Here is a 24,488-nt window from a genome sequence, read left to right on the forward strand (position 1 = left end):
TGTCCATTCTCATTCTCAGACACACACACACACTTTCCGTTTAACCCCTTCACCACGGGCAAATTAATCTATATGAACAGATTCAGCTTAGGAATGTAGAATCGGTGGGCAACGGGACGAAATTTGGGTAGCGGAAGCTTTCGTTTGTAGTCTGAGTAGTGTTGACGAATCACGTTTGAGCGGACTTCGGCTGCATGCTGGTAATCGGTCCATGTAGAGAGCAAAAGGGGCGCAACGCATCGGCTGTCATGCAAGCACAAAACCTGCGGGCTGTTGTGTGACCATGATCTAGCTTTTCATCAGCTTTTTCTTATTATCTATCTGCAATGGTGTGCAGTTGAAAGGAGCCAGTTGAGGTGGTTCGAGCATCTAGTAAGGATGCCCCCTGGGCGCCTCCCTAGGGAGGTGTTCCAGGCACGTCCAGCTGGGAGGAGGCCTCGGGGAAGACCCAGGACCAGGTGGAGAGATTATATCTCCACACTGGCCTGGGAACGCCTCAGGATCCCCCAGTTAGAGCTGGTTAATGTGGCCCGGGAAAGGGAAGTTTGGGGTCCCCTGCTAAAGCTGCTGCCCCCGAGACCCGACCCCGGATAAGAGGCTGAAGATGAGATGAGATGAGATGTGCAGTTATCTGTTAAGTCGCTACGTAACGCCCTTTCAAAATATAATGTGCGGTTCCAAGACTCGTATTTCTACAGTGCCGTGTTCACCGTTATTTGAACAGATCTGAGTTTTAAAAAACAACGTAATTGTCATTTAACCTCTTTCTTATGGATGAAAAATATGTCTAACTGACAAAAGAGGTGATTGTTCATATGTTCGGCCGTTGTGTCCGTTTTGTTTCAAAGGAGCGTTTGGACCCGGAAATCTTATTTTGAAAGGGTGTTATGCCAGACTTAACAGCCGGATACATCTCCCAACTCCACTCCAGGTTCTCAAGTTGCTCATCGGACAGTCAACAATTACTTCCACCCAGAGGAGGAAGTCTTGGCCCAGATATCCACTGGCTGCTCCGGAAGGAATATTAGCCACAGTTGCCCCCAGAGGCTAAATTGTCTCCAGAGAGATAGCCGATGGGTTCTGAGATTGTGGGCAAAATTGTGAAATGATTCACAATTTGACCAGTAGTGATATTGCTCAAGGTGTTCCCGTCATACTGTCACGACAACTGTGATAAGCGACTAGAAACAAAGAATAAAAACAGAACAAAAGTCAGTTGTACTCCCGTGTGTATCACTGACACAAGAAATGAAAGAATAAATAAAACATTTGACCTGAAAATTGACAATTAAATGCAGTTTTTAGCCATTCATATTAATTTTACAAGTCATATAGCATGTCTGCGTGGGTTTTCTCCGGGTTCTCCGGTTTCCTCCCACAGTCCAAAGACGTGCAGGTGTTCGGTTCATTGATGACTCTAAATCACCCGTAGGTGTGAGTGGTTGTCTGTCTCTGTTCGTCTCTATGTGCCCTGGGATAGACTGGCGTCCTTTCCAGGGTGGACCCCGCCTCACGCCTGATGTCAGCTGGGATCGGCTCCAGCCCCCCACCCCCGCGTGCGACCCCGACTGGGAGAAGCGGTTGAAGATAAATGAATGAATGTATAGCATATAACATCTTTGAAAATCCAAGTTTTTGAGTCCTGTGTGTGCCCAACTTTTTTCTGTCTTGTCTCAGGAATTTCAGTATCTCACTTCCCATTGAGGTGTTTTTTTAAACTCTTCCTTTAAGTGAGAATGGGGTGTTGAAGATCCACCATGCACTGGGAATATGGTATTATTCACCAGTACATGCTGAAACAGATTTAACTCTCTACTCTTTAACATGGAGAGTAATTCTTACCCTTGTGAACACATGTCTGTGATAAAATAAGGTCCAGTGCTAGCTTTTTCTCGTCAGCTTCAACGTATCCCTCGTCTTGTTCAGGAGTCATCGTTCAGATGCAAGTAAATAATCCAACCAAAACTTCAGCTACAGTTTTGTCATCCTGCAATAGTGAAATAGTCTTTATGTAACAACTTTTCTTGCTTGGGGAGAGCAGCCAATTAGAAGACCGCAAAATAAAGAGAAAATTGCAGGGTTTGTTTTTGTGGCGGTGAAGCCATGGAGCCGGACCTGGCACCCCCCAAACCTGCAATGCTGCGGTTTCACGCAGCTTGCAGCCGTTTCAAAAAAGCTCTTTATGTTTCAGACGTTAAACACTTATTAAGACATGGTTCAACAGACGACTGTATTTACAACAAGCAGAGGACAAAACAAATGTTTGTTGGTTGTTGTGGTGAAAAAGCAGACGAGGCAGACAGCCGGGTTAACTCGTGCCAGCTTGAGGTCGCTTTGCGTAACTCACTTTGCTGGCGTTTTGCTTCTGATGGAGCTGGTGTAAACCATGTGTAGACATTGGCCAACGCTGTAACCAGAGTGGGTAGTTGGTGTAAATACATAAAATTCCTAATTGAGTGGTTCCATTTGAGCTGCACAAAGACGACACTGTGCATGAAAACTTTTGGTTTTTGGGTCCAAAATGTAGAAATCTGCAGCGGCCGGACGCATGCTGCAGTTTCATTTTGTGTTCTCAGGATGCAGCAAAATGTCCAACATGTAAACATGTAAAAGAGAAAGGGTTTTGGATATAAAGGACTGAAAACCAGTTGTTTGTGTTAAAGGGAACAAAGAGAAAGAAGAGACAGATGGGGATAAGACTGTGTAACTGAAAAGTGAGAGGGAGGAGATGAAAACAGACAGGATGGAGTATGGCGAGATTGTGTGTGATACAGAGTGACAGTGAAAGTGTGTCTTTGTGTGGGAGAAAGGATGGAAGTGGATTTGTGTGTGTGAAACAGAGAGAGAGAGAGAGAGAGAGAGAGAGAGAGAGAGAGAGAGAGAAACTCCATCTCTCTAAAGCTCAGTTAAGCAGATTAACAACATGCTAGCTAAAATGCTGAACGCTCCGCAGGTCAAGTACAACCTGATATAAGCAGATGGAAGTCCGACTCGCCCCCTTCAGCTACAGATCTCGGATCAGATTACCGAACCACAGCATTCCTACACACGGCCATTGAAGAGCTGAAAGTAGATCTGATTGTTGAACACCTCGAGGTTACGCAGCTGCTGGATATAAGTAAGACTGTGAATTGTGAATTGTGAATGAAGTCAGAGCATGCAAAGACAGAGGGAGTGTGCACGCACATCCGAACCAAAGAAGGCAGGTGCCGAGCCAAAAGTGATAAGATAAAGAAATAATTAGCTTGCACACTGCAGGGCTCTAAGGGTGCACTCACACTATCCTTCTACACCGCGCCCCGGGCTTTAAGGTACTTGTCCCCCCCTCCCTCTCCCCCCGCTGGCCAGCTCGTTTGTACTCACACTGCCTGGGACTCGCGCAAATGCTTCTTGCCTGTCCATACCTCATCACGCCGTAACACGTCACACGCATTGATTGACGTCATCGCGATGCGTCTCTTTGTTTACAAATCTTTCCGTAGACCTCAGAGTTTTTGTGCGTCTTGTCGACTGTTTTTGAATCTTTTCATCGACCAAATCTGCAGTAAACACTCCACCTCCGCATCACACCAACGTGAACCTTTCACCGCCATTGTTGTTGTTGTTGTCTGTGCATGGTCCGTCCTTCTTTTTTCAATGTCTGAACAGACGCACATAAATGACGTCAGAACCACCGTAGGCCTCGTGCTCGTGCTCATACATGTGCAAACTCGTTCTACAAAAGCCCACCTCTCTCAGACAGGCTGTGGACGGCCAGCTGGCCGCAACTAGGCGCGGAGCGGTTGCACTCACACTGGTCAAACGCACTAGGCTTTACCGAAAAACCTGTTTTGGCCCGGTACGGAAGGACAGTGTGAATGCGCCCTAATTAACCACTTGTGTATTGCACCGACACAATGTTGTCTGATGAAGAGCAGTTGTTGCAGTGGGTGCAGTATATTTGGTGAAGGCATTCATGGTTCCCAGGTCCTGCGTCTTGCTCACTTTGGTGATAATCATCTCACTCTTCCTCTCGCACCACCATGAGCTAAGATGAACACTGTACATTTAGCTGTTTAAAATGTTTCAGTGTGTCATTACGGCATGGGCAGTACATGCAAATAAACAATGCCAAGCCATCCTCCAATAGGACGGAAGCCAAACACTCTTTATCTGCATATGCTTCCCATTCTGCAGTCACTATAAACAAGCTGCAACGTTTCTCTTTAACAGCTGCACGTTAGCATTGTCGTTGTGAACCTGTTAGCATGCTGAAATTAGCATTTAGCTCAAAGCAAAAAAGTAGGGCTGGTTCCTCTAAGTTGATTAGTCAACCACAGCGTTGGTTTCAGTCTTTTTTATGCTTTTTTCACACTGAACGACTTATTTCCAAGAGACGTGCACATCTTTGGTAAACACAAGATTTAAAGTGGTGCTTTTTCATGATTCTTTGGGGGGAAAACTCAGTTTTACTGGCCTGGAAACCAGACAAATCTGCCAAACTCATGTTTCATTTGTTCTGGCAGAGAGTTCTGGCCGCTCTCTCATTCAGACAGATTTCCAGCTGACCTGGCCCGGACTTTGAGACGATGACTGACAGCATCACCGTCCAGTCTGCAGGTTCAGCCCGGTTTACCAGGCTCACGAAACTCAGATCAAACTGTCAAAGTAGCACAGAACTGATCCAATACAACTTGATATTAGTCAGAAACGTATTTTAGTGTGCTGTCTGGCTGGAATTTGAGAAAGTTTGTGACTCTGCCTCCATTGTTTTCCACTTACCAAGCACCACTGTTTCGTCGCTGTGATTGGCTATAGGTCAGGTTTCTTGGCTCTGATTGGTTATAGGTCAGGTTGCTTGGCTCTGATTGGTTATAGGTCAGGTTTCTTGGCTCTGATTGGTTGTAGCTGTATCGAATTGCCCGTAGGTGTGAATGTTTGTCTGTCTCTGTTCGTCTCTATGTGCCCTGTGATAGACTGGCGTCCTGTCCAGGGTGTACCCCGCCCCATGCCCAATGTCAGCTGGGATCGGCTCCAGCCCCCCGCAACCCCGACAGGGACAAGCGGTTGAAGATAAATGAATGAATGAATGAATAGCATAGTTTTTGCAGTCCTGTGTGTGCCCAACTTTATTCTGTCTTGTCTCAGGAATTTCAGTATCTCACTTCCCATTGAGGGTGTTTTTTTAAACTCTTCTTTTAAGTGAGAATGAGGTGTTGAAGATCCACCATGCAGTGGGAATATGGTATTATTCACCAGTACATGCTGAAACAGATTTACCTCATTTGAACATGGAGAGTAATTCTTAACCTCGTGAACACATGTGTCATCGCTGTGATTGGTTATAGGTCAGGTTTCTTGGCTCTGATTGGTTGTAGCTGTATCGAATGAGGCCTTTTGCTCTGCACAGTTGATAACACCCCATGGAAATAAAATAGAGGCCCTGGAAGAATATCAATTTGCAATTAGTCTGGTGATGCCAGACTTACTAAACAACTAATGGATGAGTCCACAAAACTGTATGAGTGTTAGTCATCTAAGAATTCCTTTAATCGAGGACAGCCCAAGTGAAAATCCTCAACGCTTCAAAGTTGGATGTAGACTCTTCTTGTTGGAGGTTACGTAACACCAATAACAGCTCTTAGTCAGTCAGTGTCTATTGGGAGCTAATGGACACATTATGTTATGTCTGTTATGTGTGGATTGGATCCACTCCTTCGCTGACTTCTGATTATGTGTGCAGGACTCCCGTTGCCCTGTGGAGGTATTTTCCCATGACCACTCATAGTTCTGTTTTGCAGAGGTCACTCCAAATGCAGGGTGACCCTTTTACAAGGAGGTGGGACAAAGTTACTTATTGTAACGGCAGTCTGGGAGGAATCTTCATCACATTGGCGTTGGACGACACGAATTGCCAGCATCCAATATTCACATGTAAGGTCAGTGTCGGCCCTGCGTAACGTCATCAACAACCCAATGTCTAGTGATGTGAAGCTCAGTCTTGATTAAAAGTAAACAATCTTTTTTTTATATCTCTTCTCCTCCCTGATCTCCTCCTTCTCCTTTCCATGTGTCACACAGAGCTGCTTCATGAAGACTCATCTCACCAGATAAACATGTCTACCTCCCACTGTCAGGCTTGTTCCCACCACTGGACCCAGCAGGGATGGCGAGCGCTGAGGTTTGGCACCACTGGAGGAAGATTTACTGCTGTGCGGTTGAAGCTGAAGTTTTAGAGCTGGATCCATGTGTGGAGGTTAGATTTATTTCCAGTGAAAAGTGACGTGAGTGATTCCTGTCCAAAATAAAAGCTTTCTATCAGGAGAGAGGGAGAGGACGGAAGATAAGAGCCGTTTCTGACCTCCCATGGTATTACCTGCTCTCCCATGATGCTAATTTTAAATTTAAATATCCAGTGGTTCAGTGGTAGAAGAGGTACTCAGATCTTGTACTTAAGTAAATGTATTATCAGTATTGGCATCAAATGTACTTAGGGAGCACTCCCACTGTCCGTCCGTACCGTACCCCGTGCTTTAGGGTCCTTGTCCCCCCCTCCAGGCCCGTTTGTACTCACACTACCTGGGCCTCATGCGAATGCTTCTTGCCTGTCCATACGTCATCACGGCGTAACACGTCACACGCATTGATTGACGTCATCGCGATGCGTGGCTTTGTTTACATATCTTTCCATAGCCCTCAGAGTTTTTGTGCGTCTTGTCGACTGTTTTTGAATCTTTTCATCGACCAAATCTGCAGTAAACACTCCACCTCCGCATCACACCAACGTGAACCTTTCGCCGCCAGTTGCTTTTGACTGAAATTGCTTTGTGGATGGCGTTTATATAGGAGTAATGGAGTCACTCTGTGTATGTGTGTGTGTGTGTGTGTGTGTGTGTGTGTGTGTGTGTGTGTGTGTGTGTGTGTGTGTGTGTGTGTGTGTGTGTGTGTGTGTGTGTGTGTGTGTGTGTGTGTGTGTGTGTGTGTGTGTATGTGTGTGTGTGTGTGTGTGTGTATTGTGTTGTAATCCGAGTTTCTCTGTCGTTTCTGTTTGTTGTGATAGACGCCCCAGCCACACGTGCATGTTCGTGCATGTAGCTGTGAAATATTGGGGGGAGAGCAGTGTCGAGGGAATCCAAGTCCACTTATTGTTCAGTATTTCAAGTAACGCAAGAATGCAACTGTAAGCAAATAAAAATTGGACAAAAGTGAACCTGGTGAAAATCACTTGTTGTAAATTTGCTGATGATCTGCTCTGTTTCTCTGGAGAGGCTGGATTTATCCATCTTCTCTCATCTGTCGACAACACGGACACCTTTATACGGTTGGATATGTTAAGTGATGAAAGAGGAAAAGCGTCAGACTCTACACCTAAAGTTTCCAGAAAATTCAGCTTGTTGTATCCACCAGTTATTCAGTATAAGGTTTGTTTAGGTGGTACGCTGATTAAACTTCCAGCAGTTGTTTTTAAATAAAGAATAAAGAAACTTTTGTACATGAGGAAAATGCGTTTGTATTTAATTTGCTAAGGATAAGAAGATCTATAGGTTAATTGTACCCTCTCGTTCTATTGCTCTGCAGAAATAGATGGAGCCAAGCTAAATCCTTCATTTGTTTGAGCTGAAGTTAAATGATTTTGACCTTCCTCCATGAAGTGTGAACCAGGCACTGGCTGCTGCAGGCCTCCATCCTACCGCAGCCTCGGGGGAAACAGCTGCTTGATCGCTATCCAATCACTTTAGCATCACACACCTCCTGCTCTGCTATTCACTGTTTGATGTCAGCACCACTTTTCAAAGTCATAGCTTCTTCCAAACGCACACAAACACAGCAAAAAAAAAAAAAAAGCCACCCTGCTGTCAAGCACTCCACATCACTCAACAAAATAAACCCACCCCTCCTCGTCCCCCTCATCATCGTCTCCATCTCCTGCAGCTCAACCATTGTCTTTGGCCGGGCCGAGCGAAAGGCCTGCTGCTGCCGCTGTGCTCGCAGAGACACAAAGAGAAAAAGCAGCAGTGTGGCTGGACGGGGAAATCAAAACTGAGAAGGGGGGTTAAGTGCTTTTTGATGGACTCACTGGAGGAGGGAGCTGCATTGTGAAAGGATAAAGGTGTGTGTCCGCTCACGCCTGTGTCAAACCCAGTTGATGATGTCACACAGTCATATTAAGACGACGCAAAGTCACATAACCCTAAACATCTTCCGCACGGCCGACACGCCATCCAGTGCTGGGGCTTTCCTCTAACCTATTTTGCAGGAGCTGTGCGTGGAGATTAAGCTCCATGTCACATGTAGCTGTAAGCAAAGTCTGCCTTTCGTAGTTATTTTTATGTCAGTCTAGCATGCTCTGTGCGCTTTAATCCCTCCGTGGTTGCGCTCTCATTTACCACAAAGCCATTAAGAGTCATTGTGATGCGAGAGGAGAGCAAGAGCGTCCGCATGAAAGATAATATTCATGTCCTGTGGAATATTTATGTGTTTTGTGGATGAATATTACTGTACATGTGAGACCTGCAGCTCAGTGTATTTATGCATATACATTTCTAACTGTTACATACTGCCAGTATTAAAAAATGTACTTAGTCACCTAATTAGGCAACTGTTTTTGTACTTTTATATAATACAGAAAGAGGAAACCGATGTAATCCTGCTTCCCACACAAAATAAATTAATCAATAAAATATAAATGGCTTCCTGTGGTGATTTAACATTTCTGCTCTTAAATTAAAAGGGTCGCAACAGAAAAGACAAAGCGTGCAGGATTGCTTCTGTATCACGACTCCTTCCAATTCAACAGTTTGGTGTGTTTGTGAGTAAAAGCAAACCAACACAACAAACAGAACCAGATTCATGAAATCCATTTGCCGCTGTAACAAGATTGAGGATTAGCTGGAGTTTGCACGCAGGAATGAGGTCACTTTATGAACCCGGCGAGGCTCGAGAGATGATCTTGGTGATTATGATGAGCGGGAGACACAGAGTTGACACAAAGTTTTAAAAATGGACGTTCAAAAACACGAACTCAAGACGCGTTAGCTGGCGTTTGCTCAAAGTGTTTAAGTAAGAACTGTCAGGAGGTCTGTCCTGTCTTTGGGTTTTTTGTCTTGTGAGTTTCCTGTTTTATTTTGAAAAGTAACTCCCCTCTCGTTCCAGGTCGGTTGCCCTTCCTCTTGTGTCACCGGTCTGACGTCATTCCCTGATCCTTGATTGTTTCCACCTGGGGTGACCATCCCTTCATGTGTATGTCTTGTCTTTCCCTGTCTCGTTGCCAGAATATTGCGTCCGTTATGCCGAATGTTTCCAGCCCGTTTCCACAGCCTTGTTCATGTCAAGAGATCTTCCTATCCTCGTTCAGGTTTTTGTATTCCCTGTTTTTTCCTGGTAAGATTTGTTTACTTTGTTTTTGTTGACTTTGTTTTTTGAATGCTCTTTTGTTCACCCTGTTTTCCTCCTGTTCAGAGTGACTTTTGGTTTTGTGTTTAATTGGCTCAGCGCCTTCCATTTTGGATTTAGTGAATAAACACCAGTTTGACCCGCGTACCTCCGCATCTGAGTCCTCATTCCTGCCCAGGCCTGACAAGAACAAGGAACAGCAAACTTCGGGCAGTCATACATTGGCAGAGGAGCAAGCTGAACCATATACTGAACTGCCTTCGGTAGTTGTATTGCTTGCTTGTGAGGCAATATGGATGAAGTCATTTTGAATGACACTCGTCTGTACAGATGTGCATGGTCTCCAGAGGATGAATCCTAGTGATGTTGGAGATCTCCTGACTTTTCCTCTTGCACCAGAATGAGGTTGTCATTAAATTGGAAATAAGCATGCACCTTTTTTTTTATCCTGCAGCACCATCAGGTCAAAAAAGTAATTTACCCAATACTTTAGCGGTTGCCTACTTTGTCTTTTGCTAATCAGCCATTACTGACATGCAACCACACTAACCTGGGAGACACTACACCTGATCAACATCATTGTGTCAGAAGGGTCATAAGCCGTGTTTCCATCCACATATTATATATCATGGTCATTTTGAAGTAATGCATTGCAGAAGCTGTATAGAAACAGATCAAATTTCATATACACAAAAAAGGTTTTACGGTGGTTTTCAAAAAAGAGTTGATACGCAAATTGAGATCTGGAAACACCTTTGCTGAATACGTTCTCACGTAGTGAAGTCTAACTCACATGACTGTTCAGCTGTTGGCGTCTTCCCAGATATTCCCATAATGTGTTTTTGTCTCTGAAGATCTCTCTCTTGTAGCTGGTTAGATGGTCAAGACGACTTGTGTTATTTTCAGTTTGCAAACTCAGCTTCTTCTACCCTGTTTAATAGCGAGTTACAGCCCACGTAGCTGAGAGCTCCAGCTGCTGATGGAACTACGCCGTAGCTTAGTTGATTCGCTCCAAACCAGTTGATGAAAACGCCCCAAATTTACATTTATTTTTTGCAACATCTCAAAATCTCTTTGCTTGACAGCTGATTGGAAAAATGTTTACTGTCACTGTAGTCTTGATATTGTCTCATGGTAATGTTATACTCTGCTGTAATAGTTTCAAACCTCACCTGACACGTAGCCTCGCAAGATCAGTGTTATCCATTGTATTTTACTCGCAGATCAGTCTGATAACGTTCGGCGGAGAAAATTTGAAGAGGTTTGCCAAGCAAACCGAACCAATCAGCGTTTGTTTTGGCGGGTCCAAGTGTGACGCAACAAGAAGCGACTGTTCTGTGCAAACAACATGGCGGATTCCGCGGATGAGATCCATGGATGAGCGCAGCTATCGAGCAAGGCATTCGCTAAAGCTTTTTTGTCTTGGATCCTTCTGTTGGAATATGGACCAGGCTCCTGAAATTGGGCCTTTTATCCGTAAATTCACGCTACACGAACGGCAAATATCCTTTACCCACATGTTGTTTACTTTCTGAACTTTTCCTAGACGCTGTTAGCACGACATACGCTTCGTTGATCGGATTGGTTGATTTTGCCCGTATGTTGGTGATAGACCAGGGATGTCAAAGTCAAACACATCAGAGGGCCAAAAAACCTAATTTGCTACAAGCCGAGGGCCGGACTGGTTCAATGTTTATTAAAACATATTAAAATGATTGCATATAACCTATTGAACCAAGACCTAACACAGTGTACCGTATTTTATTACATAATTAAATGAATAATCCAGTATTTTTGTACGGCTCTGTCAGGAATTTCAAGTGAAAACATTTTTCAACAGGCTCACAGACAAAAACAAACTTCCTCCAAAGAGAAAACAAATCTCCTGTACATGAAATGAATAAAGCAAGATTTTCTCATGACTTTAGTTGTTTCAAGGAAAACATTTTCAGCAGGCAAACAGCGAAAAATAAAGAATATGTTCCTTAATATCAAGATAAAGACACACAGCTTTGTGAACATGTGCTTGAAACACCCTGTGCTCATTGTCCACCCTCCCTCCCTCCCTGGCTCCCGGGGGCCGAGATCATTCATTCGCGGGCCAGATCCGGCCCGCAGGCCTTGACTTTGACACCCATGTGATAGGCAGATGGTTTATCCCATCAGCAACCAGTATTTTCGCCCCTTCCCAAAAGATCTCCAAACGAGAGTTCCCAGATGAATATGCTGAGCAAATGAGAACCAATCCATCTAGCGGTGGTTACCTGACACGTCCCTGCTGTAGCTAGATATACAACTAATATCTTGTTAATGCTAAAGATGTCCTGAGATTTTTAGTGTCCTCTCAATATTGTGTTCAAGCGTTGACTTTTAAGATGTTGCATGTTAGTGCGCTTCAATGGGCGCTGCTTGTTTTTCATTTGTGAACTGCGCTCACTTGAATTATGGAGCTCTCTGTGAAGATACTACTAAAGAGAGAAATACATCAATGGACTGAAAGAGGGGAAACAGGGCTCATGAAAAGGCGGATATAGAGGCAGGGGTAGACGAGGGGCCACTGGGGCTGACAGTAAATCCAGTTTTATCATTGGATGAACATTAATTAAGAGACCAGGCACATGTTTCAGTGAACACACCGGACCAGAGCGAGCTGAAAACCATCCTGCAGCCTGACAGTCTGATGATTTGCCACACCAGTTAACAGGCAAGTTAATCATTTCATTTACCCCGGTTAGTCCCACTTACAGTAGATCAAGAATCTGATCTTCAAAGGGAGCCAAGGCAGCGACGTGAATTCACTCCCATAATTAAAAAAAAAACAGTTTAAAGCACCACGAGAGGAAGGGTGAGATGTCCCGCAGCTACAGCAGTGTGTGTGTTTTGTTGACTGTGGAGGACATGCAACCAACATAAAAGAAATCACATGACTTAAGCCAGTAAATGTGCTTCATTCAAGTCTGCATAAAGGCGGTCTGACTTCAGAGAGAGAGCCGCGCAGTGATCCATCGGAGACTACAATGACTTCCCTCTTTATTACCCATAAACCATCCTTTTCAGTTCTTTGAATGTGCAGCTCAAAGCACATTCCCTTCGCTGGTAGGATCACGTGTTGCTTTCACTGTCTCCGTTTGGTGCATTCGAGTTACTATTCAATATTTACACAAATGTAAGTTACATTTTCTATGAAATTCATGTTGTTTGTGTTCAATAAAGAGTCTCAGAATAGAAGAGTGATACTGAAATGACCCCTTCACATTCCTCTCTGCTAACTAGATTTCTATCATTTCTCCTCCCATCCAAAAAAAGTTTGGTGATTCACAAGAAAATACACTCAGTCGTGGTTATTTTAGGATTTAACTGCCCCCCCCCCGAGGCCATTTCTTGTTTATGTTTCGTCCCCAGTCTTGCTATTTTTAAGCCCAAGACGTATCCTGTAGTTTTCTTATTGTGCAAATGTCTCTCAACAAAATGATCGCACTACTAAGTGTTGTATAACCTAAACAAAGAGCTCCATTGTTGGGCTAAAAACTTCCTAAACACCGCTGAGTGACATGTTCCTTCATTACCACCAACATGACACAGTTATAGTTCATTTTGAGTCGGTCTCACACACAGTACACCGTCCTGAAGATGTAAATATTTCATAACAAGTCAGAAATATTCATGTTTTAAAGGCTGAATACGTATATGAAGCATCATCAGGACGCAGTGCTCATTACAGAGAATCATTCTGAATCAATTTTCTAAGTGAGGAGCTCTTTTTCAAAACGCTATAAATCCATTTGAATAGTTTTCAGGAAAATCACATTTTTTTTACCCAAACCCACACATTTGGTTAATATTCAATGTATCTTGTCAAAATGGTTTTTATGGCTCAGTGTGAACGTGTTGAACGGACGGACAAAACAAAGAACTCTCCCGCTTCAGAGCGCCGCCATGTTGGATCGCATAGAGCGCTCAGTGAATTCTGATTGGTCGAGAGGACGTATCGCATTTAGGCTAAAAATAGGTTTGGCGCTGGTCGCGGTTTGGAAAGGAACTGCATCTTGAGACCATTTTAAACAAGGAAATAAAGAGATTTGGCAGAAACACTGATGAAGCAGTGAAAAGGTTCTGTAAACAGCAAAGTGGCTCAAACTCAATTTTTTTAAATTTGGCTTTTATCTCGTTTTGGAAAAGAGCTCTTCAAGTGTTTCTTTTGACATTCTCTGGTATGAAATAAACATCTACGTTGTGATAAACCATTGATATGTGAAGCAGCTCCGTCTGTCTTGAGCCCTAAAGGATAGTAACTCCTGTGATCCCCTGACCTTTCCTCTGGCTCCACCGAGAGGGTGACAAATGTGGTTTTGAGGGAAATGTCTTGACAACGACTGGATGGATTGCCGTGAAATTGAATACAGATGTTTCTCTTTCAAAACTTTGGTTTATGACCAAATAATTCATATGAAATCAAAGTGCATTTATATAGGTCGTTCAAAGGGATACTTCTCCCATTTGCATTAAGCTTTGTATCCTTCATCGTCATATTTTTGAAAGGTCCTGCATCATCACCTGAGACGGGAGACAGCCGTATCTATCTCTTAGAGTGACGGCACAAAAGTTGTCTTTTTGCGTCATTGTCAATCTGAAGTGTGAGAGAGACGGGCTCTATTTAAAGCACTACTTCCTAATTTGTTGAACCCGTCTATAGAGGGTGGAACCCACTCACCCTTCACACCTATCACAGATCAGGGTGGGGCTTGGTGAGTGGGCTGCAACCTGCAGAAACTATGCACGTCCATGTGTGCGCTTTGTAGAAAGTAAACAAACATTGCGTAAGGTAATCAGTATGACGTGGAAGAAGGGGAGTTCGAAGATCTGATGCCCGATGTTCGTGGCTTCCTATACGAGCCGCAATATAGCGACGAGCAGCTGGAGCTGATGGAGGAACAGGAGGCGGCTGCTGCAGAGTTGCCTGTGCCTGCTCGAGCCGGGGAGGACTGACCGGTGGGTGGGAGGATTTTTTTTGTTTATTTTTAGTCCAGGGGAGGTTTTTTGTTTTTGTACCAGTGGGAGTCGCCTGTGCGGCTGTGCATTGTGGTGCATTATGGGAGTTGATTTCAATCTACAAGCGCCATAAAGTAATTTTCTGCCCTTTCCCCGCCATAAAGAGTTGACCAAAGTGCTGTTCAAGTTGACATTAACAAAAGCAACAATGGGAATTACACAAAGCTAACAGATCAAGAACTTATAGGATCAATGAAAGGATAAAACGTTATAAAATACTGAAATAATAAAACCACTAAGAGCAACCGAAAGCCACTGAAAACATGTGCGTCTTGAGAAATACCTGCAAAACTAATGACATTGCCATCGGCCTCAGCTGTATTTCTTTGTTTGATAAGTGCTGATTAGCAAATGTTAGCATGCTAAGCTACTGTGAGGAGTAGGCTAAATGTTACACCTGCTAAACATCAGCATGGTGGCATTATCATAGAGTCATCCCGACGTTCCCCGGGTCCTGTGTTCCCCGGTCACATAAGCCTCTGCCTCTGCTGATTTAATTTAGCATTTTGTTAGGGTTAGGGGTTATGGTTAGGGTCAGGGTCAGGGGGTAGTGTTAGGGTCTACAAAGGCCTATATGCCGGGGAATTCTGCACTAAACATAGGAAAACAGGACCCTTTCTGTGAAAAGCGGTCACATGCAAAGCGGGGAACATAGGTACGCTTCCCATTATCACTGTGGGCATTTTAGCATGGTGATGTTAGCATTTAGGCCTGAGTACAGCTTCACAGAGCAGCTAGCATGGTTGCAGACCGTTCCTCCTGTTAAAATGTAACAGCAGTTAGCCGATACATGTAAAATGACAACAAGGCCGAATGAGAGAAGACCAGAATGAGAGGCAATCAATCAGCCAAACCTTTCGCCCAAACAGAAAGAAACAGCTGCTCTCCTGCCTCCCGAGGAGCCACACAGTTAATAAGGAGACAAAATGATATAAGGTGATTCACTGTTTTTTTTTCCTCCTGCCTCCACATCAGGCCTCTCCGCTCCTGACCTTTGACACGCGACCTCTCGACCTCGGCTTTGTCCGGCCGTCAGGTGCCAGCTTGCCTTCCGTGGGGATCGGGATTCCTTCAAGATGCTCTCACCCAAGGGGGTTCAGTATTGTCTTTCCCCGGACAAAGAAGAAAAAATCACCAATCACAATCCCGTGGACAAGACTGCGCGGACAAGACTGCGTGCACAAGCTGCGTTTTGTTTGTGCATGGTCTTCACCGTGACTCCTCCAACATCACATTTCACATTTCTCTCCTGGCACGATGAGGCAGAGACTCTCCGACGCGCTTCAGACAAAGACATCAAAACATTTTGGAGGAAAATATGAAATCTTTCCGTCTCCCTCTCTCCCTCCTCTTTCATTTGTAACATCTTGTCCGCCTCTCCTCACTGAGATCAAAGCGCTGCCTTCATCATGCACAGATATCATTCTTTATAAATATTTGGCTCGCTGGCTTTGATACGGGCGTCCTCCCCGACAAGAGCTCATATCATACATGCCTCCTCCTCCTCCTCCTCTTTCTGTTCTTCATCCTCCTCTCATCACGATACATAATAACAGCATCAAAACGTCAATCCAGGGATCTGGTGGAATCATCCCTGACTTCAGAAGACAAAAGAATGTAGTTCTTGTTTTCACATTGGCAAAGTAAGAGCCCTCTTTGTTCTTAGTCCCCATCTTTCTTTCTTTCTTTCTTTCTTTCTTTCTTCCTCCCTCCACCTCGCTCTCTCACCCGACCCTGCCCTTTTCCTTCCCCGCCGACCAGAGGAGCACAATATGTGGGATCAAACAGCGGGGAAGTGATGTGCAAAGTGTCTCTCTGTCTCCTGAGCTCAGGGAGGATTAAGGCAGGAGACTTCTGAGGAACAGTCATAAAGTGTGTTCATGCCCGCAGGGTGTAAAGAGAGAGAGAGAGAGAGAGAAAGAGGAGGGCGGGAGGACAGAGGGACAGTGAAGACTGTGGTAAAGAGAAAGAGAGTAAAGGCCGTTGATCTAAAGCAATTAACTCTGATGAGGACTTTTACAGATGTTTTATAATTCACGTTCTGCGACAAAGAACAGCGCTCGTTCTTCTACATTATTGAACTTGGACTATTGAACTGCAGGAGAACCCCCCCCCCCCGTACACAGTGTGACGACTTACAGAACAGCAAAGCATCCAAACTACACATTTATAAATGCATTTCCGCCCAGAATCCCCAGGAATTACATCCATATTTCCTATCAGACCATTCTGAAGCTCGCTATTTACTGTACATCCAGTGCCAACGCAGGAAGTAGCAGCACTGTCCTTTATTCAGCGAGGCAGGAAATGCATTGTATGACTTGAGTTTCGACCCCTCGCAGAACTGCAACAAGTGGTATGAGTCTTTTTTTAATTTTTATTAGTGTAAGTATGATCTCACCCTGACCTGAACCAAGTTTCTTTTGATCTGACCCTTCCATGGCTATGGTTTGGTTTAATTCAGGCACAAGAAAGTACAAAAGTGTAATTCCGGCGTAAAATCATCCCATGGTCTTTTTCGGCACTTACTTACATCAAATAAGCCATTGAGACAGTTTTTTTCTTGAGTGAACTATTAACGGAGAAATACGGTAGAGTCGCTAACAGCCAGACATGGCTAACACTGGTTAGCTTGGGGCAGTACGGTGAAGCATTAAAACATCTTTTTTAACCACTAATGCTGCTCAAAATAACAGCAAACATCTGCAGCAGCATGAGAAGAGTCCCTACACATAAAACGAAGCACCAACAACGTAGTTAGTGAACCCAGAGTTCATTAAAAGAGTGTTTTAAAGACTTACCAACTGGCCCAGGTACCAGCTCCTCTCATAGTAAAGTCCATTCAAGTCAATTACCAAAGTCAATACTAAAGGAAGGAGCCCATTGGTGCTTCATTTCATGAATAGGGACTCTTCTCATGCTACTGCAGAGGTTTGGTGTTATTTTGAGCAGAATTAGTGGTTAAAAAAGACGTTTTAATGTCTTTACCATGCTGCCCCGAGCTAATCAGTGCTAGCCACGTCCGGCTGTTAGCGACTCTGATGTATGTAAGTGCCAAAAAAGACCATGGGATGATTTTGTGCCGTAATGACACTTTAAGAAACAATTGCAGTCATGGTTAAAGTCGCTGTAGCTGTGGAAATAATAAAAATGGCTCTCACAGATACGTGAAGAGTGACTTCATTTTCTGCAGGATGCCATTTCTCCACCATAGTTTTACATAGAATTTATGTGTTTGCTTTGTATATTAATGCTATAAATGTTGAATACAGCTCCTTTAAAATAAATCAACATTAACTGTGTTTTCATTTAACTGTCAAGCGAAATTTTAAATGTTTAATTGAATTGAATTTGAAATGTTGCAAAACGAGAAATTCAAATTAGGCGTGTTTTCATCAGAATTTTGTCGCCTCATTCATCTTTTCACATCTATGAGAGCAATATGCAGAGAGGTCTTCAGGAAATCGTTTCAATTGGGCATGTTTTAATTGTTCTTCCATGTCGGCTAGTATTGGCCATGTTTCACGCTGTCTGGAGCCGCGGTTAGCTCAGTTAGCATCAGTCATGTGAGCTAAATATTCGCTATGTCAGAACAAATTCAACAGAGGCTTTTCCATATCCCATTTAGCGCATCAACACTATTTAAAAAAAAGGCAAAAACCACCTCAAGCGACCATTAAAACCTTCATGCGCATTTGAGGAAGCACATTTTAAATCTCATTTTACATCTTTTTAAAATGCACATTAAAAATAAGTTCATGGGAACACGGCTATTGACAAACAGCAGTCTCCCAGGCTCTGATCCCCGGCTCCTGAACTCCTCCTGTCCTCTGTATTTGACTCCCCATACTTCTTCTCCCTCTGCACTTGAAGGTGGCAGGTTGGCCCGCCCCACAGGTGCGGAGGTAAACCATTCACTGACAGAGAACTTTATTCCAGCTGTGAGCAGGAGGGCAGCCGGTGTCACATCTATCACCGTCGCCAAAGTAACTAACTACAGGAGCCGGGTGATACGGGCCAATCCTGTGCTCTGACCTCTGTGAAGAGAAGTCTTACGTGTAGGATGAATGCGTGCAGTTATCCATTAGGGAACCATTTTGCTGTCGGCTTAAATTAGAGCCAACACATTTTCACAGTTCACCACGTTTAGCTCAGGAAATCCACCATCTATAGGTAAAATAATGTCGGTGGATTTAAGTTTCTTTTTAGCTCATAGGGGGACATGCTTTCCCGTTACCGAAGTCAAGATAGAAAATCACATTGTCTTAAGGTTTACATATTGGAAAATTGTAAGCTGATAATCCTAATCCTCTTCAAAGTCTTCAACCTGACCTGTCTGTGATGTTGTCTTTCTCATCCTCGACATTCATTCGGCTTTTCCCCTTCTTCCAAAATGCCTCTTTATCTTTTTATCTTCACTGTAAATCCTCTGTCATCGCCACTCAGCCTCTTCTCCTTCAAACATCTGGTTGCCATTTAAATGTGCCTTGACAATCTGAATTTATGTTGGCTATTTTTCTTCATAGAGCTTTTCACATTAAAGGAAATTTTCAACTTCGTTCCTCTGCTAAGCTGATTTAGGCCAGAGGGCTCGATAGTTCAGCTGCATGTACGCACGTGCCGTGTCCACCGGCTTCAGTGGCCAAAAGAAAACATCTCAGGAGGAAAATCACCACTTCAGTGCACATTTACCGTGGTCAAAATACTCTTTTTTTTATATTGAAGCAGTTTAAGATTCTACTTCAGTGGCAAATTAAAAGAAACTTTCAAACTCTAGAAGTGAAAACATGATGCGACAACATTGGAGACAAGAGCGGGGGGGCAGTAGTTCAGTCCATAGGTGACTTGGCTGGGAACCGGAGGGTCGCTGGCTCGAGTCCCTGCGTGGACCATGAATGGAGCATGGACTAGTGGCTGGAGGGGTGCCAGTTAACCTCCTGGGCACTGCCGAGGTGCTGTTGAGCAAGGCACCGAACCCCCAACTGCTCGGGGCGCTGGTCACTGGCAGCCCCCTCACTCTAACATCTCTGCATTAGTTGCATGTATATAGATCATGTCTGTGCATGTGTGTGTGTATTTCGGGCCTGTGTGTGTGTGTGTGTGTGTGTGTGTGTGTGTGTGTGTGTGTGTGTAAAATGAAAAAATAGAGTGAAAATGGAATTTCCCCATTGTGGGACAAATAAAGGAATTCTTCTTCTTCTTCTAAAGACACATTTCCCTTCAAGGATGATAAAGTATATCTTATCTTATCTTAAAACAAAAAGCAACATAAACTCTACAAGCCGCTGCAGCACATTTGAACTTTTGTCACACACCTGTGCATTTTAAGTGGAATTAACGTAGGGAAGCGTTACGTAAACTGATCATTTTGCCAGGCGAGATTAGATCAGTAAGAAAACAGAACGGGGCCTGAAATTGAGCCAGGTTGAGATAAGTCTGACTGTAGTTCAGCTCATTCGTCATGGTTTTAATGCTCCGTGTATCCCTTTGGTGTCACTTTTCAACGTGCAGGGTATGGGTAGGTATAAGCCACAAGACTTTGGGGTTAAGTTTAGGTTAGTAGGTTTGTGACGTAACGTATGTACGTGAAGTTAGTTGCGGTAAATACGTAACGTTGACTTTTGGTTTCACGCGGGACACAACAGCCCTTTGTTGCTCTTTATACGACGTCATCTCATAGCAACTTGGTTTACATTGTTGATTGTTAGTTGATAGCCAGGTGCATCTTGTGACTGGAAACCTGATTTGTTCTTTTGTTTAGGTTGGGCATTGACTTTAAAGGGTTCGAGTCAGGAGAGCCCCACAGGTTCACACATAAAAAAGTTACAAACAATAAGGTTTCTGGTTCCTGTTTCCTCTATCATCTCTAGTCCTCTCCCTCTTCAACCAGTCTCCTTCTACGGGACATGCAACTGATGCATCTGCTACATCGAGAACAAGACTGAAATGAATAAATAAACCATCTTTAACAGATTTCTGATGTTTTGCTGCATCGAAAACCCTTGAATTGCTCTTAAAAACTGGAGCTAGGGGGTCAGTCTCTTTCTCATTTCCACACTTGGTCAAGCAGGAGGAATTATGGGTATGACTTTGTTTGAACCCTGTCACAAAAAACAATTCAAACTGACAGGGGGAAGTGTTGTCACATCAGCACACAATCGGTCGGCTTGACAACCTCCCTTTCTTGTTTCTTCAGATGTCGGTTCTTCACGGCGGCTGGGGAGCGGTGAGAAGACTTCGGTGAGAACAATACAAGTCAAGTGTGCAATTACATCTCCACCTGTTGACAAAACAGCTCAGAGAAAGTAACATCCTGCCAAGTCTTGTGTTTTCAACCGTGTTCGCCCTCCCACCTTCCTCCCCCTCGCCGCACATCTTTCATCCCCCTCTAACTCCCTCGCTAATGGAGCCGCGCTTGATTCGGTACGAGACATAAGTGAACTTGTCAAAGTCAGACACCTTTTCCTAAAGATAAAAAAGGAGCTTTAGTGGTCCCCACTGAGAGATGGAGGGGGAGAGGAGGCAAAAACAGAGACAACTTGCATACCTCAACTATGAATCTTGTTGCAATCCGTCTTTGTTTTTGTACTGTACAGTTTTTTCTACTTTGTTCTTCGTCATGAGCCATAACAAATCTGCCATGACCTGACTCACCTCTTCTGTCAACAGGGAGGTGGCCATTGACCTGTAGCCAGAGGCTGCACTCAGGTGGGCCGCTGCTCCACATGGTTCAACTGTCACCTGAGGGGAGGGGAGGTCAGAAATGACACGCTGGACCGGGTCGGGGTGATGAAGCACCATAAAGCCCCAAGCTGCAGCAGGGCCTTTGGTGTGAACGACCAGCGGGACTCTTTGTTAGAGAGCTGATGGGGCAGATAGGGACTTCCTGGGAAATGGATGGCCAAAGGTATGCATGCACATTGTTACAAATTAGAAAGGGTGGCAGTAGTTGACCCTCAGATAACAGTAGTGCTGCAGCGACTCAGAAGGAAGTGGGTCAAGCCAACACTGGGGCTCCATGAAGGATTCTGTTAACAACCATAATGACAGACACGATGCCATTTGTAGTTGGAGATCTTGAGACCATTCTTTCTGTTTTCACATATGAACCCTGGACAATGTCAGGAGAATCAGTCCAATGTTTCTCTTCCACACATGCAGAACATGAGAATGTCCATGTCAGATGTGTCCTCAATTACTGGAAAGACCTTGTTTTGCTTTGGGTGAGGGGCGGCATCTTGGTAGAGCGTGCAGAAGGCAGGACATAGCGCGGATTACATCTCGCTGACGGAGACGGTCCTTACCAACAGAGGTCCCCACATCTCGTACTCTCTACAGCTAGACCTTTTTCGGTGCCTTCTCTGTGTAGGAGGTTTGTCTTCTTCTGGTGTTTGCCACAGCATCGTAGAAACGTCATCAACGCGCCCATACCCTCTCCATGAATACACCAGAGAATAAGCAGCTATATTCACACATGGGGTCACTTGAAGAGATCTGTGTTCTCACATACAGCCAGGTAATGGGTAGATAACTTCAGGTCTGCAGTACATGTGTCAAAGGAACTTAAGTCACCACAAAATCAGCATAAAAAATTGAAGTGTAGAGAATTTATGGTGGGGTTAAGGTAACATAAAACACAATGAACTCTCTAGAGCCAGTGTCTGGTTTGTCCCTGCTGGGCTTCTGTAGAAACATGGCAGTGCAACATGACCTGTACCATCACAACTTGCTCTGGTGATTGATTGGGCGCCAGGGCCTGGCTTTACTGCTCCAACTGACAGCAACAACAAGAGTTTACATATCTAGTCACATCTATAAAATGCAGACAGCGAGTGTGCAGTACTGTATATGCATGGACAGAGTATGAGACAATGGATGACTCAGGATTTTATTGGGCTGATATTGTGTAGCCTGATGTTAAGGATGTTCACTGATTTTCTTTCATTCTCAAGCTTTTCTCTTACGTATTCGTCCCCAAAGTGCATCTCTCCCACTCATTTGGGTGTAGAAGACACATTGATATATGCTATTTCTGCATCTTTAAAGATTATATGTGTAATTTCTGATCATACAAAGATTAATGAAGTTACTCTGGACGCTTTTTAAAGTGTCCAGTGGGTTCCACTTGTTTTATGCTGCATATTTGACACTTTAATGTTCTCCTGCTTTTGTAATCTGCATTTATATATATTCTCAATGCAGTTATAAGGACATGCACAGTATGAGCAACACGTATATTTGAAAAGAAAAAAAGAGGAGCACCAACCCCAGCAGGGCTCTGCAGAGTGACTGTGTTGCAGAATATTGAGCATGGTGGTGCTGAAAACCACCATGGTGCCAATGTGAGTTTTCTGAACATAGCATTTTAAAAGTATTTGATGAAGTCCACAACTAACTACCATTGAGAGTCCTTATGAAAACAGCTTGAGAAAGCACATTAGCGTTCATTAGTGCAGGTACAGCATGTTCCCAGGATCAGGATGGAGCCGTCCAAATTGGCCTGGGATAAGTTTGGCCTGGGTAAGAGTCCTGGGAACGGCCCAGTCCACAGTCTCTGAGTGGGTGGCCGCTTCCAGATCGGCACATGGCTCCATATGCCATGCATCTCCTTTACACTGCCATGTACATACGCTGCACACATACACACTATATACACAACAGACAGTGTGTTCCACTTATTGAGAGCTTTTATCAGTTAATATGAAAATGTTTTCCCCGTGGAAACCATCAATTGGCTGACCGCAAGAATTCTCCTCAAACTGGAAGCCCCGACTGCTTTGAACAATCAACCGCAGGACGTCACAGCGCCGTTTAAAGGGCTTCAGGGGCTGAGATGGAGAGAGGGATAAGGTTTGGGGAAGTGATAGAGGGATAAAAACAGAAACAAGGACGAAGAAGGGAGTTGGGCTGAAATTTCAGCGGTAAGATAATGATTTTCCATAAAACCATCACAAAGGTTTCTCATTCATTGGAATCTATTTATAGATTAGTTTTAGAAAAGATGGCGATTGGTTGGTATCTAACCAGGAACACATCATGTTTAAAGTGGCTAAATTTACATGTTTTATATGAACAATAGATCACAATACTACTACCTCGCTTATTTTTCTAAGGGACTAAGTCTGGGTGGATGGATGGGTCACAAGGATCACATGGATCCCATGGTTTGTGACCCGTGTGAGACTAAAAGTCAGTGTTATTACATTTTGTTATGTAACAAAAGTGCTTACTTTAACCCAAACCACAATCTTTTCTTAAATCTCACCAAGGAATTCTGTTGCTTAAACCTAAGAAGTTTTGTACCAATTCCCAACGATAACGAGGTGTTTTAAACCTTAATCTGTTTCCCTCAAAGCGTCACTGAGAATGCACTTTAGTTATGTGAGAATGTCATTTTGTAACAGACAGGGTTGACACTGCAGCTCTCCAGACTTTTATAGCGTCTTTCAGCTCATTGTTTTGGTTTTCCAGCCAGCAGCTTTAGTGCTTTGTTCAGTCTCGCTGCTCTCATCAGCGCCATTTATTTGGCTGCAGCTGTTTTCAGTGAAAAAGCAATTCTGCCTCAGTATATTGGTGGCAATCATTTGCTGTAGGCCAAAACCCCAACCACTGGAGAGACCCTCTCATTTGAAGCTGGAGATAGCCATCAGTTACACACACACACACACACACACACACACACACACACACACACACACACACACACACACACACACACACACACACACACACACACACACACACACACACACACACACACACACACACACACATTTGGGCTTCGGGAAGAAGAGAATTGGAGGTAACCACAAAGACATTTACGAGCAGCCCCATGGCAGCCATCACCCAAACAGGACCGCTGCCACAGAACCGCAGGGGCAGAGAAACCCTCTGTCTGTTGACTCTGCAGATTAGTGACTTAATATAACCACACAAAGGCTGCCTTTCTCTCTGATGCACTCAGGGAATATGCTGAAGAAGGAGCAGACGAAAAAGTGGCGCAGGTTATATAATCTATTTTCTTTTAGGACCGGTCTCAATGGACGAAGTAGCTGCACTGCACTTTG

General features: G+C 44.1%; 1 protein-coding gene across 2 annotated transcripts in view; it reads left to right on the plus strand.

Moving 5' to 3' along the window:
* pla2g6 (phospholipase A2, group VI (cytosolic, calcium-independent)) overlaps positions 1-24,488 on the plus strand; it is a 219,148-nt gene that overhangs the window by 64,576 nt on the left and 130,084 nt on the right. The window lies entirely within an intron of this gene.

Source organism: Echiichthys vipera, assembly GCF_963691815.1.
Source record: "Echiichthys vipera genome assembly, chromosome: 2".
Classification (NCBI taxonomy): Eukaryota; Metazoa; Chordata; class Actinopteri; order Perciformes; family Trachinidae; genus Echiichthys; species Echiichthys vipera.